General features: G+C 38.0%; 1 protein-coding gene across 24 annotated transcripts in view; it reads left to right on the top strand.

Moving 5' to 3' along the window:
* The window catches only part of LOC140629111 (zinc finger X-chromosomal protein-like), a 64,601-nt gene that overhangs the window by 12,068 nt on the left and 37,246 nt on the right, over positions 1–15,287 (top strand). The window lies entirely within an intron of this gene.

Below are 15,287 nucleotides of genomic sequence, written 5' to 3'. Positions count from 1 at the left end.
TTAGTTGATTTATAATCAAAGTGATTATTGATAGATATATGTTGCCACTTTATTATGTGGGTTTTTTGGTGGTTTCTGAAGATTTTCTCTGATCTTCTTTCTCTTTCATGTTTTACTGTTTTTTTCTTTTTTTTTTTTTCTTTTTTCTTTTTTAATTTTATTTACTTATGATAGTCATACAGAGAGAGAGAGAGAGGCAGAGACAGAGGCAGAGAGAGAAGCAGGCTCCATGCACCGGGAGCCTGATGTGGGATTTGATCCCGGGTCTGGAGGATCGCGCCCTGGGCCAAAGGCAGGTGCCAAATTGCTGCACCACCCAGGGATCCCTTACTGTTTTTTTCTTTACTGATATTGATAGGTTTTTTTTCCTTTTTATTCTTTTAATAATAGCAGTTTTTAATTTGTGTACTATTAGGTTTGTATACAGCCTCTGCATATAGTAGACTTAGTAGACTCTTAAGAAGCAATGATCATTTAAATTTGAACCCATAAAAAAAAAATAAATTTGAACCCATTCTCTGGTTGGGTTCTGTTTTAGATATATGCTGTCATATTTTACATTGTGTATGTGTGTGTGTGTGTTCCTTACTGACTTTTTATAGAAACTCATTTTTATTGCTTTTGAGTTTTCTACTTCTGGTCTTTTTTTCACTCCGAGAGTCCCCTTTATTTTTTTTAGTTTTATTTTTTAAAAATATTTTATTTATTTATTCATGAGAGATGCACACAGAGAGAGGCAGAAACACAGGCAGAAGGTGAAGCAGGCTCCATGCAGGGAGCCCGACATGGCACTTGATCCCTGATCTCCTGGGTCAGGCCCTGCGCTGAAGATAGCACTAAACCGCTGAGCCACCTGGGCTGCCCGAGAGTCCCCTTTAATATTACAATCAAGGCTGGTTTAGTGGCCACAAAGTCCTTTAATTGTTTGTCTGGGAAACTTGGTGGATAGATTATTTTTCGCTACAAGTTTTTCCTTATCAGCCCTTTGGCTATATGATGACACTCTGTTCTGATTTGGAAAGTTTCTGCTTGAAAAATCTGTTAGTAATCTTCTAGGGTTTTCTTTTGTCTTGCTACTTTTAATATTTTTATTAGCATATTTTGTCTTTTTAATCATACTATGTCTTGGTATGGGCTTGCTTTTGTTTTTTGGGGGCGATCTCTGTGCCTCCTGAATCTAGATGTTTCCTTCCGCACATTAGAGAAGTTTTCAGTGATTATTTCTTTATGTAAATTCTCTCCCCTGTTTTCTGTTTCTTCTTTTGGAACTTCTTTGGGACTTCTATAATCCTGTAATACAAGTATTACTACATTTGATGGAGTTACTGAGTTCTCTAAGTTCTCTTCTTATTTTGTGTAATTTATTTCTTTTGTTTAGTTTTTTCTCTTTTGTTTCAGTTACTCTGCCTTGATTCTTTTCTCTGTTTCTCCCAGCCTGCTGTTCATTCCATTAAGCATGCTTCTGATTTTGTTTATTGATCCCTTTATGTTTACTTTTTGTTATTTTCTATCTTTATGTGAAAGGTCTCATTTATGTCCTACACTATTTTCAAGTCTAGTGAGTATTCTTTAGATCATTAGGTTTATATTTTCTGTCACTTATTTGTATCTATTATTTGTATCTGTTTCATTTATTCTCTAGTCACAGCTCTGTTCTCATCTTGATTTGGAACAATTTTTTTTTTTTTTTTAAGATTTTATTTATCTACAAGAGACGCAGAGAGAGAGGCAGAGACACAGGCAGAGGGGAAGCAGGCTCCGTGCAGGGAGACAATTGGGAGACTCAGTCCCGGGACTCCAGGATCATGCCCTGAGCCAAAGACAGACACTCAACTGCTGAGCTACCCAGGCGTCCCTGGGACAAATTCTTCTGACTTATTTTGTCTAAGTCTCTGTGTCTGTATCTGTGTTGGGAAAGTCTCCTGTGTCTCTTGTTCTTGAGGGTAATGGCTTTATGAGGAAGAGGTCCTGAAGTGCCCTGCCAAATAGTGTTCCCTGTTCCCTAGGGCCTCATGCTTCAGGGAGTATCTCTGGTATGTGCTTCCTGCACTCTGTTGCTGTAGTCTTGGCTATTATTTCAGGCCAGGTGTCTGTAGAGGCTCTCCTTGTCAGCTGTGGGCAGTGTTTGGTTCAGGCCTAAATGTGACACATTTTAACTGTGTTCTCCAAAATGACACGTGTTGCCACTGCTGCCAGATACAAAGCATTGCAAAACTGTGGGTGATGAGATGCCTGTTGTCAGGGTTTTGAGCTGGTCTTCTGGGGGAGGACACCATCCTGGTAGTGAGGCAAGGGAGACTGGAAAAGGCAGTTCTTCTGGACTGTGGCATGGGTAGGGCAGGGCTTGGTTGTAGCCAACTAGGTAGCTAGTGTGTGCACTAGCTAGTGCTATTTACCACAGGTGGCCCTGTGCTTATTCTAAGGGACAGGGAAGGGAAATGGTGCCTGCTACTTTGAAAGCTGCCTCTTTGGGACATACTCTGAGGTGAGCATCTAACTTCCCTGCCTTGTGACCCCAAATTTAAGCTGGTTGCAAAGTTTAAGCTGGAAATCCAGTCTCTTTTGCATTTCAGACAAATTGATAAGGAGCTTTGTTTATACTGGTGCATTGTCATGTGTGCTAGTTTGTCTCACTGTTCTCAGACACTGCAGCTTCCCCACCCACTCGCCCCAAAGCCACCAATACCCTTCTTCCCTAAACCATATCTGCACACTTCCTACCTTCTTCAGTGTGGCCTCTTCTCTACCTTTACTTGTAGGGTCTTCAGATCAGTTTCTGGGGTATTTAGGGTTAATCGATAGTTTTCTAGTTACATTAATGGGACTGGATGCTACAATCCTACTCAGCCTTCTTCCCCTCCCTCTAAAAGATTTCATTTTTAATTTGGCAAATACTTAAAGCAAATATTATATTCATGTTAGTGACTTAACTAGAAATGAATGAGATGTTCTTAAAATTACTTGGCTTTAATATGTATTTTAATTTTAAACGTGTTCAATAATATTTATATAGATATATAGATGCAGACATGTATGTTATCTGTATCTGTTTATATGTACATATGTCCTGAGCTACAATGTAAAAAGTATTTCTGTGGGTCAGGATCAGAAAAAAGCTCATCTCCAGTACAATACACTATTCTTGCCTATAGGTAATTTTTTAAATGGAGTATTGATAGCATGACTTGCAAACAAAATCTCTTTGAAAGTCTTGAATTTTATTTCATAAAGTACTCCTGAGGTAAGAAAAACTGAGTAATTACTAATCAAATTATTACTTATATTGTAACAGATAAATATGCCCTGGTTTATTTCTAGAAACACTTAGGTTTCCATTGTTTGAAATTTCAAAACAGTACTATTGGGAACATCTTTGTCCATGAATTTTGTTTCTTGGGTTTATAAAATAGAATTGGTACTTTGAGTTGTATATGCATCATCAACCTTGCTAGGCATTATAAATGTTTTCCTATTGCGGTTGTAACTTGATATTAAGTTGTCTGTGAGCTTCTGTTTCTCCAAATCATTGCCAAAGCTTTAACAGGGTTTTGTTTTGTTTTGTTATTTTTTGTTTTTCGTTTTTTCTTTTCTTTCCTTTTTTTTTTTTTTTTTTTAATGCCTTTTGGGCGTTATATGTTTTCTTACTGCTGTTTCAGTGTTTTAATTGATTCAGTTCTGGTAGAGATTGAACATCTTCCTCCCCATCTCATTCCTTCCCCACCTTCATATATTAATTGGTGGTTGGTCTTTTTTAGTAATTTGCCTGTTCTTATTTTAGACCCATTTTTAATGGGTTTCTATTTTTATTACTTGCAGGTATTTATGCAGAACATACGTATATTTTATGCAGCAAACAGATCAATATTTCCTGGTCACTTATGCTGTAGTATATTTTGGTATAATATGGTATATTTTGCTGAATGATACTTAATGACAGGTTATGAATTTGCAGTTGTGAGATTGAACTTCTTGTTTGGCTCCATGCCTGACTTGGAGCCTGCTTAAGATTCTCTCTTTCCCTCTCTAGCCCTTCCCCCTTTCATAAAAAAGTCTGTTGTCATTTATTTCTGGGCATTTTTTTTAAAAGATTTTATTTATTCATGAGAGACCCACAGAGAGAGAGGCAGACACATAGGCAGAGGGAGAGGAGAAGCAGGCTTCATGCAGGAAGCCCAGTGTGGAACTCGATCCTGGGACTCTGGGATCACGTCCTGAGCCAAAGGCAGACGCTCAACCGCTGAGCCATCCAGGCATCCCATTTCTGGGCATTTTTAATGTCCTTCCATTACCTTAAATTTTCTCTATTATCATGTCATCTTTGTCATCATGAATACTTAAGCATTACTCTTTAGGTCTTAATAATAACCTTTTTTTTTTTTAATGTTGAAGTGTTCTTTGTTCATGAGAGACACAGAGAGGCAGATACATAGGTAGAGGGAGAAGCAGTTCCCTTGAGGGAGCGGGATGTGGGACTTGATCCTAGGACCCTGCAATCATTCCCTAAACCAAAGGCAGATATTCAACCACTGAGCCACCCAGGCATCTCTAATAATAATCTTTTAAATCCGTATGTCAACTCCCTAAAATAAGGGTCATTCTACATCTTTTTGATACGAATCTGTGTCTCTCGTGAATAAATAAATAAAATCTTTGAAAAACAAGTTTTTTTGTTTTTTTTTTATTCATTCATGAGAACATAGAGACAGAGGGAGAAGCAGACTCCTTGGGGGATCTCTTTTTTTTTTTTTTTTTTAAGGAACCCTTTTTAAAATTTTTATTTATTTATTCATGAGAGAAGCAGAGACACAGACGGAGAAGCACGCTCCATGCAAGGAGGCCCATGTGGGACTCTATCCCTGGTCTCTAGGATCATACCCTGGGCGGAAGGTGGCGCCAAACCGCTGAGCCACCCGGGCTGCCTCTCCCTGAGGGATCTTGATGTGTGAGACTCCATCCCAGGTCCCTGGGATCATGACCTGAGCCGAAGGTGGACACTGAAACCCTGAGCTACCCATGTGCCCCTATTTATTTATTTTTTAAAGGTTTATTTATTAGAGAGCAACTGGGGAGGGACAGAAGGTAAAAAAAAAAAAAATGGAGGAAGAATCTTAAGCCACTGTTCTGAGCCTGTAGCCTACTTGGGACACAATGTCACCATCCTGAGATAAACTAAAATGAAACCAAGAGTCAGATCTTTAACTGACGGCACCACCTACCCCAAGTACTACATCCATTTAAGTTTTATTATTTAGCCTCAGAGTCTATTTGAATTAATATTATTTTTGTACTGTGTTGCTCTTCATATGTTTAGCTTTTGTTTTTTTATTTTTATTTTTTTAAGATTTTATTTATTTATTCATGAGAGACACAGAGAGGGGCACAGACACAGGCAGAGGGAAAAGCAGGCTCCATGCAGGGAGCCCGATGTGGGACTTGATCCCGGGTGTCTAGGATCACGCCCTGGGGACACTAAACCACTGAGCCACCCGGACTGCCCTCCTTTTCTTTTTTTTTTTTTTTTTTTAAGATTTATTTATTCATTCAGAGAGCGCGAAGAGAGAGGCAGAGACACAGGCAGAGGGAGAAGCAGGCTCCACGCAGGAAGGCCGTTGTGGGACTCGGTCCTGGGTGTCCAGGATCACACCCCGGGCTGCAGGCGGCGCTAAACTGCTGCGCCACCGGGGCTGCTCCTTCTTTGTTTTTTTGTTTTGTTTTAATTTTTATTTATTTATGACAGTCACAGAGAGAGAGAAAGAGAGGCAGAGACATAGGCAGAGGGAGAAGCAGGCTCCATGCACCAGGAGCCTGACATGGGATTTGATCTGGGGTCTCCAGGATTGCGCCCTGGGCCAAAGGCAGGTGCTAAACTGCTGCGCCACCCAGGGATCCCTCTCTTTTGTTTTTTTAAAAAATGTTTTATTTGTTTATTTGAGAGAGAGAGCATTAGTGGGGGAAGGGAGAAGGAGCAGAGGGAGAAGCAGACTCTCCACTAAGCAGGGAGTTTGACCCAGGGCTCAGTCCGAGGACCCCAGGATTATGACCTGAGCGGAAGGCAGATGCTTCACCAACTGAGGGTTCCTGTAATGAGTATTTTTAAGGCATTGATCATGATTTATCACTGCGTGCATGAACTGTTATTTTGTATTACTTCAAATGAGTTAATCCACTATGGATACTTCATCTGTTGTTAATACTTGTCAAAAAATAAAACTCAAGTTAGAGTAAATTGTCCTGGGAAGAGTAAGGAGTTTTAAAGCAATCAGGGACTAGATTGATTTGTAGGTTAATCACAACATACTTGGTCATGTATTGACTGTCTTTTTTTTTTTTTATGATAGTCACACAGAGAGAGAGAGGGAGGCAGAGACATAGGCAGAGGGAGAAGCAGGCGCCATGTACCGGGAGCCTGACGTGGGATTCGATCCCAGGTCTCCAGGATCGCGCCCTGGGCCAAAGGCAGGTGCTAAACCGCTGCGCCACCCAGGGATCCCATTGACTGTCTTTTTATTGCGAATTTTCGAAATTTGAATTGTGGGTCCTTTACATTAGCAAAAACATGAAATGAAAGTGCCACCATCAAAATTAGCAAAATAGGTGTCATTAACTTGAAAGAAGGTTCTGTAGATAGTAAGATGTTTATTGTATTATTATTGACAGCATGCCTTTTGTCAAGAGGACACTATTGCTAGACCTAGACATTGAACAGTTCTGATTAGTAGGGAAGTGAGCCAAATAACAGCCTAAATGTGTTGATCTAAAGCAATTTCTTTTGTTTTTTTTCTTTTCTTTCCTTTATTTATTCATGAGTGACACAGAGCGGTATAGACATAGAGAAGTAGGCTTCCTGGGAGGAGCCCAATGTGGGACTGGATCCCAGGACCCTGGGATCACGTCCTGAGCTGAAGGCAGACACTCAACCACTGAGCCACCCAGGGGTCCCTGATTTTGATTTTCTCTGTAAATGAGTCAAAAAACTCCCATTATGCAGAAAACAGAAATTTTAAATAATAATTAACTTATATCATTTTACTTGGCTGTGGTTTGTTTGTTTACTACAAGTAAAGTAATGGCTTATTTAATTGACAATATCTTTAGAATCCATGAAATGCAATAGTAATCCTAGTTAATGCTTCCTTGTTTTCTTTTTTGTTTTTTTTGTTTTGTTTTTTATAGTTAATATTTTTTGTGGGGCAGCGCTGGTGGCTCAGCAGCAGTTTAGCGTCGCCTGCAGCCCAGGGTGTGATCCTGGAGACCCGGAATCGAGTCCCATGTTGGGCTCCCTGCATGGAACCTACTTCTCCCTCTGCCTGTGTCTCTGCGCGTCTCTCTCCCTGTCTCTCATGAATAAATAAATAAAATCTTTAAAAATATATATATAGATAGATTTTTTTGTGAATGATGATAAGATTCCTCTTCTAATTTTCTTTTTTAAGAAAATTTTTTTTTCTTTCTAATTTTTTTTTTAAGATTTTATTCATGAGCCACCAGGTATCCCTAATATTTAATCTTTTTTTTTTTAAGATTTATTTTTATTTATTTATGATAGACATAGAGAAAGAGGCAGAGACACAGGGCAGAGAGAGAAGCAGGCTCCATGCCCGGAGCCTGACGTGGGACCCAATCCCGGGACTCCAGGATTGCGACCTGGGCCAAACGCAGGTGCGAAACCGCTGAGCCACCCAGGGATTCCCCCTTTAAATACTGTATTGTACTGGGTGTTTTTGATTAAGTATTCTTTAGGTTCTATTTGTAATGCACAAGTTGACTTTTCAGGATATTTTGGATGCATGTATATTTTTCCTCCCGTGTGTTAATGTGCAGAGAATTTTATTAGAAAATCATTTTTTGGGATCCCTGGGTGGCTCAGCGGTTTAGCCCTTGCCTTCGGCCCAGGCCATGATCCTGGAGTCCTGGGATTGAGTCCCATGTCAGGCTCCTGGTATGGAGCCTGCTTCTCCCTCTGCATGTGTCTCTGCTTCTCTCTCTCTCTCTCCCTCTCTCTCTCTCTCTGGGTGTCTCTTATGAGTAAATGAATAAAATATTTTTTTAAAAAATCGTTTTTAACTTTTTATTTATTTATTTTTTATTTTTTTTTATTTTTATGATAGTCACAGAGAGAGAGAGAGAGAGAGGCAGAGACATAGGCAGAGGGAGACGCAGGCTCCATGCACCGGGAGCCTGACGTGGGATTCAATCCTGGGTCTCCAGGATTGCACCCTGGGCCAAAGGCAGGCGCTAAACCGCTGCGCCACCCAGGGATCCCCGTTTTTAACTTTAAATTGTCCCTGAATATTTAGCATTCACATCACCTTTCATTGTCCTAAAATTTTCCTTTCTCAGTCTGTTCCTTTTTTTTTTTTTTTTTTTTTTTTTAAAGATTTTATTTATTTATTCATGAGAGACACAGAGAGGCACATACAGGAAGGGGGAGAAGCAAGTTCCCTGCAGGGAGCCCGATGTGGGACTTTATCCTGGGACTCCAGGATCATGCCCTGAGCCAAAGGCAGATGCTCAACCACTGAGCCACCCAGGCATCCCCTCAGTCTGTTCTTTTTAGTTATTTTATTTATTTTGAATTGAAGTTGTTTTAAACTCGTAAAATTAGTGGAGGCAAGAAGGTATTTTTCCTAAAATAGGTTATTTCTTAAAGGATTAGCTATTGGACCTTATTACTCACTTGTAAAATTGTCTTTTTTGTAAGTGGATTTTTGACAGTTCATTCATTAGTAGTTGCTTATTGACAGGCCTTTAGCATTTTTTCTTCAATCTGTTTTTGTTACTTATTTAGAATTTAAGTTTTTTGATTAAAATGTACATTTACAAGTAGATTTGTCTTAAAATTTTAAAAATATTATTGTTAACTTGGGGGTTTTTCAATTAAAAATGTTGCAACTTGTGACCTTATTTAATTAGACTTTTCAAATGTTTTATTGATCTTTCCTGCTTTTATGTATCATTTTTTCCTTTTGAATTATTTGAGTTTATTCTGCCATTCCTTTTTAAATTTTGTGTGTGTGTTTGAGGCTTTAGCTCTTTAGTATGTGATACCTGTTTTCATAGTAGGTTAATTTAAAAGTAAATTATCTTCTAAATTAATTGTAGGTGAATACTCTGACTTTTGATGTGAAATGGGATTTTGTTATTGCTCAATTCTAAGTGTGGTGTGATTTCGTAATACTTTTCGTTATTAACCTTGCATTAACCAGAAGGATCTTTTCCCCTCTTTTCAAATTTCTGGATTTCTCTGTTAAGCTTACACCTCTTTTAATTCCTTAACATCTTTTTCTCTTTTTTTTTTTTTCAAGAAAGTTCTACAAAATGGAGCTTGAATTCACAGCCCTGAGATTAAGAATTATGTTCTACTGACTGAGCCAGCTATGTGCTTTTCAGCACTTTTATATCTTAGTGATAATGTTTCCTGCATTAAGAAATGAATGTGTTTTAGTACTTAAGAGAAGCTACTTGGCTTAAATCTATTTTGTCTAATAATACAACTACTTATTTGTTGTAATTAATTTGTGCCTCCTTCTTCTTTCCTTTTTTCCTATTATGTTTAATTTACTTCTTATAATGAGCATAGACACTTCTGAAATAGCATATAGCGTTTTTTGTTTAGTTCTATTATAAATAGTATAGAAGGAGTCTTTTGTATAATCCAAGGAGAGATTTTCATTTAAGAAATATATTTAATCTCTTACCTTTCAGAGAAACTTTTAAATCTCTTGACACTGTTACATTTTGTATTTTCTATTTGGATTTCATTTCTGTTCCCATCTCTTAAAAACTGTTTGTTTTACTGAATTATCTCACCATCTTTTTAAACACTGGCTTATAAATTATTTCTACTTCTATTCATTGAGTTATTATGCTTGAAATGTTAAACATGCTTAAATTGAATTTAGGCAATGTAAGGTCTTTAACCTTCCATTTTATTTTATTTTATTTTATTTTATTTTATTTTATTTTATTATTTTATTGTTTTATTTTATTTATTTTATTTTTGTTTTTTATTTTATTTTTTATTTTATTTATTATTTATTTATTAATTTATTTTTTTATTGGTGTTCAATATGCCAACATATAGAATAACACCCAGTGCTCATCCCCTCAAGTGCCCCCCTCACCCAGTCACCTCCATCCCTGCCTGCCTCCCCTTCCACCACCCCTAGCTCGTTTCCCAGAGTTAGGAGTCTCTCATGTTCTGTCTCCCTTTCTGATACTTCCCACTCATTTTTTTTCTCCTTTCCCCTTTATTCCCTTTCACTATTTTTTATATTCCCCAAATGAATGAGACCATAAAATGTTTGTCCTTCCCCGATTGACTTATTTCACTCAGCATAATACCCTCCAGTTCCATCCACATCCGAAGCAAACGGTTGGTATTTGTTGTTTCTAATGGCTGAGTAATATTCCATTGTATACATAAACCACATCTTTATCCATTCATCTTTCGATGGACACTGAGGTTCCTTCCACAGTTTTAACCTTCCATTTTAAGATAGGGTTTATGCGGTACATGGATGGCTCAGTCGCTTAAGCATCTGACTCTTGATTTCTGCTCAGGTCATAATCTCAGGGTCATCAGCCCCGCAATCAGGCTCCACGCAGGCATTCGATCTACTTGATATTCTCTCTCCTCTGCTTCTCCCCCTGCTTGTGTAAATGCTCTCTATCTCAAAATAAATGAAACCTTAAAAAAAATATATTTTTAAGGTAATGGTTTAATGGACAGAAAAAAAAGGAAGTTTAAAAAATTAATTGTACCAGGGTCCCTGGGTAGTTCAGCAGTTTAGCGCCTGCCTTCGGCCTGGGGTGTGATTCTGGAGTCCCGGTGTGGGATCGAGTCCCACGTCGGGCTCCCTGCGTGGAGCCTGCTTTTCCCTCTGCCTGTGTCTCTGCTTCTCTTTCTATATATCTCTCATGAATAAATAAATAAAATCTTTTTAAAAAATTAAAGTTAATTGTACCAAAGGATGAAAGGATCAAATATGAGGTTTGGATAAGAAAAAAAGGACTAAAATGAAGAGACTTAAAATTAGGTAAGTTGGAGGAAAACTAAATACATAGAAGCTCAAAGTATATGTTGTAAAATGGATATATTATTTAATGTTTTCTGCGATTACATTATACGGAAACAAGGCTGGGCAATGGAAAACCAGGATGAAGATTTTGGAATATACAGTGACAAAAGAACTTGGTATTTCATTTCCATATATGAAATAAAAGTTATTAAATTACACTTTTATTTTTTATTTTATTTTTTTTAAAGATTTATTTATTTATGATAGAGAGGCAGAGACACAGGAGGAGGGAGAAGCAGGTTCCATGCCGGGAGCCTGACGTGGAACTTGATCCCGGGACTCCAGGATTGCGCCCCGGGCCAAAGGCAGACACTAAACTGCTGAGCCACCCAGGGATCCCGACACTTTTATTTTTTAAAATCTAGGTTTATTTATTTATTTTAAAGATTTTACTTATTTATTCATGAGAGACACAGAGAGAGAGAGAGAGAGGCAGAGACACAGGCAGAGGGAGAAGCAGGCTCCATGTAGGGAGCCTGACGTGGTACTCGATGTCCCCAGGATCAGGCTCTTGGCTGAAGGCAGCGCTAAAGCACTGAGCCACCAGGGCTGCCCTAAAATCCAGGTTTAGTTACCATTTTGAAAGTTGAACCATATCTCTGAAGAAAATGGATTAAGTGATGGGTTGTATTTTGGCAAATTTCTCATTTAATTGTATGATCACGTTTGTTTTTTTTCTACTTAATGTAATTGTAGCATGTTTGTAAGGAGTCTATATTCAGGATTTTGTTAAGTTTCTAAGACCTTTTGCTAGGGTTATTCATGTAATTCTCTTGAAAAAGTCTCATTTTTTGTGGATTTTTCTTCTATTGGTATTAATTGATTATTTTTATTCTAAGTCATTGGCCATGACCAAGAATGCGCATTTCTTTCTCAGTTTTACCAACCTATTTTTTTTTTATTAAGATTTTATTTATTTATTCATGAGAAACAGAGAGACAGAGGCAGAGACACAGGCAGAGGGAGAAGCAGGCTCCATGCAGGGAGCCTGATGTGGGACTCAATCCCAGGACCAGGATCACGCCCTGAGCCAAAGGCAGATGTTCAACTGCTGAGCCACCCAGGTACCCCAGATCATTGAGAATTTCAAGATGATGACCACAGAGCATTAACTGCCAAATTTGGAGCCACCTGAGCACAGAGCCCTGGGAGACTGCAGTGGTCACACACCTGTTAGATGGGCCCACCCTGGGACCTATCTCCCCATGGGTCCCTGTGGTCAGTCTTTGTCCATCAAGGTAGCAGCTGCAGGAGGACAGGGAATTGCAAGTGCTGCTCGTACCACTTTACCCTTAATCACATCTCAGGAGGCTACAGTCCTGGCTTTCACTCCCAGGGTAGCTGCATAAATCCTAGGGCTTGTCTTTGGTTACTTTGTCCTCTCTCTTTTTAAAAGATTTTATTTATTCATGAGAGAGACAGAGACCTAGGCAGAGGGACAAGCAGGCTCCCTGTGGGGATCTGATACAGGACTCAATCCCAGGACCCCAGGATCACTACCTGTGCCAAAGGCAGACACTGAACCACTGAGCCACTCAGATACCTCTACTCGGTCCTCTCTTGCTCCCACTATGGCATGACCCTGGGTTCCAGGATGAAACTGCCTTCTACCCCCACCCCTACCCTCCACAAGCTTCCAGAGCCTGACGGGGTTCTCAGGAGCCTGGATTAGGGTCAGACCCCCCTCAACTATTTGCTTCTCTGACATACAGTCTGGAACACACTTCCTGTAGTGGTTTCTCGGCCCTTCATCTTGTCCATTTACTCCTTCTAGTGGATAGTATAATGGTCTGGAAAAAGATGTTCACATCTCAATCTCCAAAACCCATGAGTGAATGTTACTTTACACAAAAAGGACTTTATGGATGTGATAACATTGAGGATCTTGAGATGGGGAGTGTTTTTGATCAACTGGGACTCGATCTCAGGACTCCATCATCACACCCTGGGCCAAAGGCAGGTGGTAAACCACTGAGCCACCAGGGATCCCCTCACTTTTACCAACTTTTTATACATCTTTTGCCTTAAAATATAATTGTCTAGCATTTATTTTATATTGTCATTATGTTTAAGGAATTTATCCATTAAGACTGATTTAACAAAAATGTGTGTTGAGTGGAACAGCAGAGTTGCATATCAAGGAGAAGTGTTAGAGATCATTAGCTTATTCCCCCATATTGTTAGACCATTTGTATTTTTAAGTATGTACATGGAGACATTTTAACAGATTTAAAAATATATAGACAGTTTTGGGGCATCTGGCTGGCTCAGTGTAATTTGTGACTCTTCATGTCAGGATTGTGATTTTGAGCCCCATGTTGACTATAGAGATTACTTAAAATAAATATCAAAAAAATAAAAAATATATACAGTTAGGCTTTTTGTCTTTCCACATTCCATGACATGCACACAAATTATGTTGGAGACCAGTGGCATACCAAATGCATTTATTTTAAGAATTCTGCCTTCTTTTGCAGCTGTTAAAACTATTGACACTCAGATCATGAAAGCTCAGAAACTTAACATAGGCTTCAGAAGATATTAGGAAATAATTGAAACTAGAGAATTAGGGTATTAAGACTCAATAGAGAGATGGGTAAAACTCCTAAGAAAACTATTTACAGATAAAAGGAGGATAGAAATGTTTTTTGTTTTTGTTTTTCAGTAAGATTGGAAAATTTTAAAGTATTATTTCTAGTGCTTATTAGGTGTTAGGGAAATAGGTACTTTTACATGACTGGTAAAAGCATTTAAAGCATATAAATTATTAATAGCCCTTTGTAGAGAGCCGCTATTAACAATACCAAGTTTTTATGTGTACAAAGTATTCTGATGCAGATGACCTTATTTAAATTTTCTTGTGGAAATTACCTGCCAACATGTAACAACAATAAGAAGACACTAAATGTGCTGATTTTATTACAGCATTGCATAATAAGATACTGAGAAAAATGTAAGCCAATATTTCTGTCATTCAGTTTGGCAGCATCATGCATACCCATACCAAACTACATCTACTTAACAAATTATAAAAGTTATTTTTCAAAAAACTAATAGGATAGGAACATCTCTTAATGATTTTTATTTTGTAGAGAGAAGTAGCCCTACCAGGAAGCTTTAATCTTAATGGTGTCGAGATAATAAAGGTAGTTATATAAAATGCCGAGTTACTTATCTTGACTTCATTGGGTTGGCATCATGATACTAAATGGTGTTATGAGAGATTTCTTTGGTATTTACATTCAGTAACAAACATATACACACACTCCTGTGACTGACTAACCATTACCCTGATTTTTTTTTAAGTAACCTCTGCATCCAACCTGGGACTTGAACTCATGACCCAGAGATCAAGAGTTGCATGCTCTGCCGACTCAGCCAGCCAGGCATTCCTATCCTCTTACCCTATTTTTCTAAAAGGATGTTACATAGAAGCTACCCACGTGTCCCCTTCCCAGTCAGTTATTCTGCTTTCTTGAAGAAGGAACTGCTCTTCTGACTTTTATCACCATTAATTTGGTTTGCTAGTTTGTGAACTTTAAATGAATTGTCATAGTAATATGACAATATTTTGTCATACTTGTAGCTTTTAGAGATTTTGTGAATTACATCCATGAAATTGCATATGGTAGTCATTCATTCTTTCTAATTATACATAATCAGTTACATAAATACTCCATAATTAACATAATTTCCGACATTGATTACCATTTAAGTAAGAAATTATAAAGAAATTGTTGGCAATTTCAGAGAATACCATTGAAGGACATACATATATACATTCTTTGGTGCCAGTGTGTAAATATTCCGGTTAAATATAGATGTATGAGTATAATTTGATAAGATTGTAATTGAATCCAGAGGTTAATTTAGGGGAACTTGACATTCCTCTGATATTTTCAAGAGCAAGATAATTCTTCATTTATTTGTCTTTTAAAAAGAATCTTGCATTTCATTTAATATGGCCTGTGGGATATTCCATTAAGTGTTACATAAAAAAGTTTCTGTAATAGGATTAATTTTGTACTAGTATACTCACACATAGACTTTTATGAACTCATAATAGTTCTTCAGTTGATTGTTTCAGATTTCCTGCCTAGATCATATGTAAGTTAGAAGTTTGACTATAAACATGGATTTGTTTATCTTATTCATTCCATTGGTTATCCGTTTCCATTGTTAAAATGCAATAGTGTTAAGAGCATC

This window comes from Canis lupus, chromosome Y (assembly GCF_048164855.1).
Source record: "Canis lupus baileyi chromosome Y, mCanLup2.hap1, whole genome shotgun sequence".
Lineage (NCBI taxonomy): Eukaryota > Metazoa > Chordata > Mammalia > Carnivora > Canidae > Canis > Canis lupus.
Note: the sequence above shows the minus strand (reverse complement) of the source record. Positions and strands in the feature narration are given on the sequence as shown.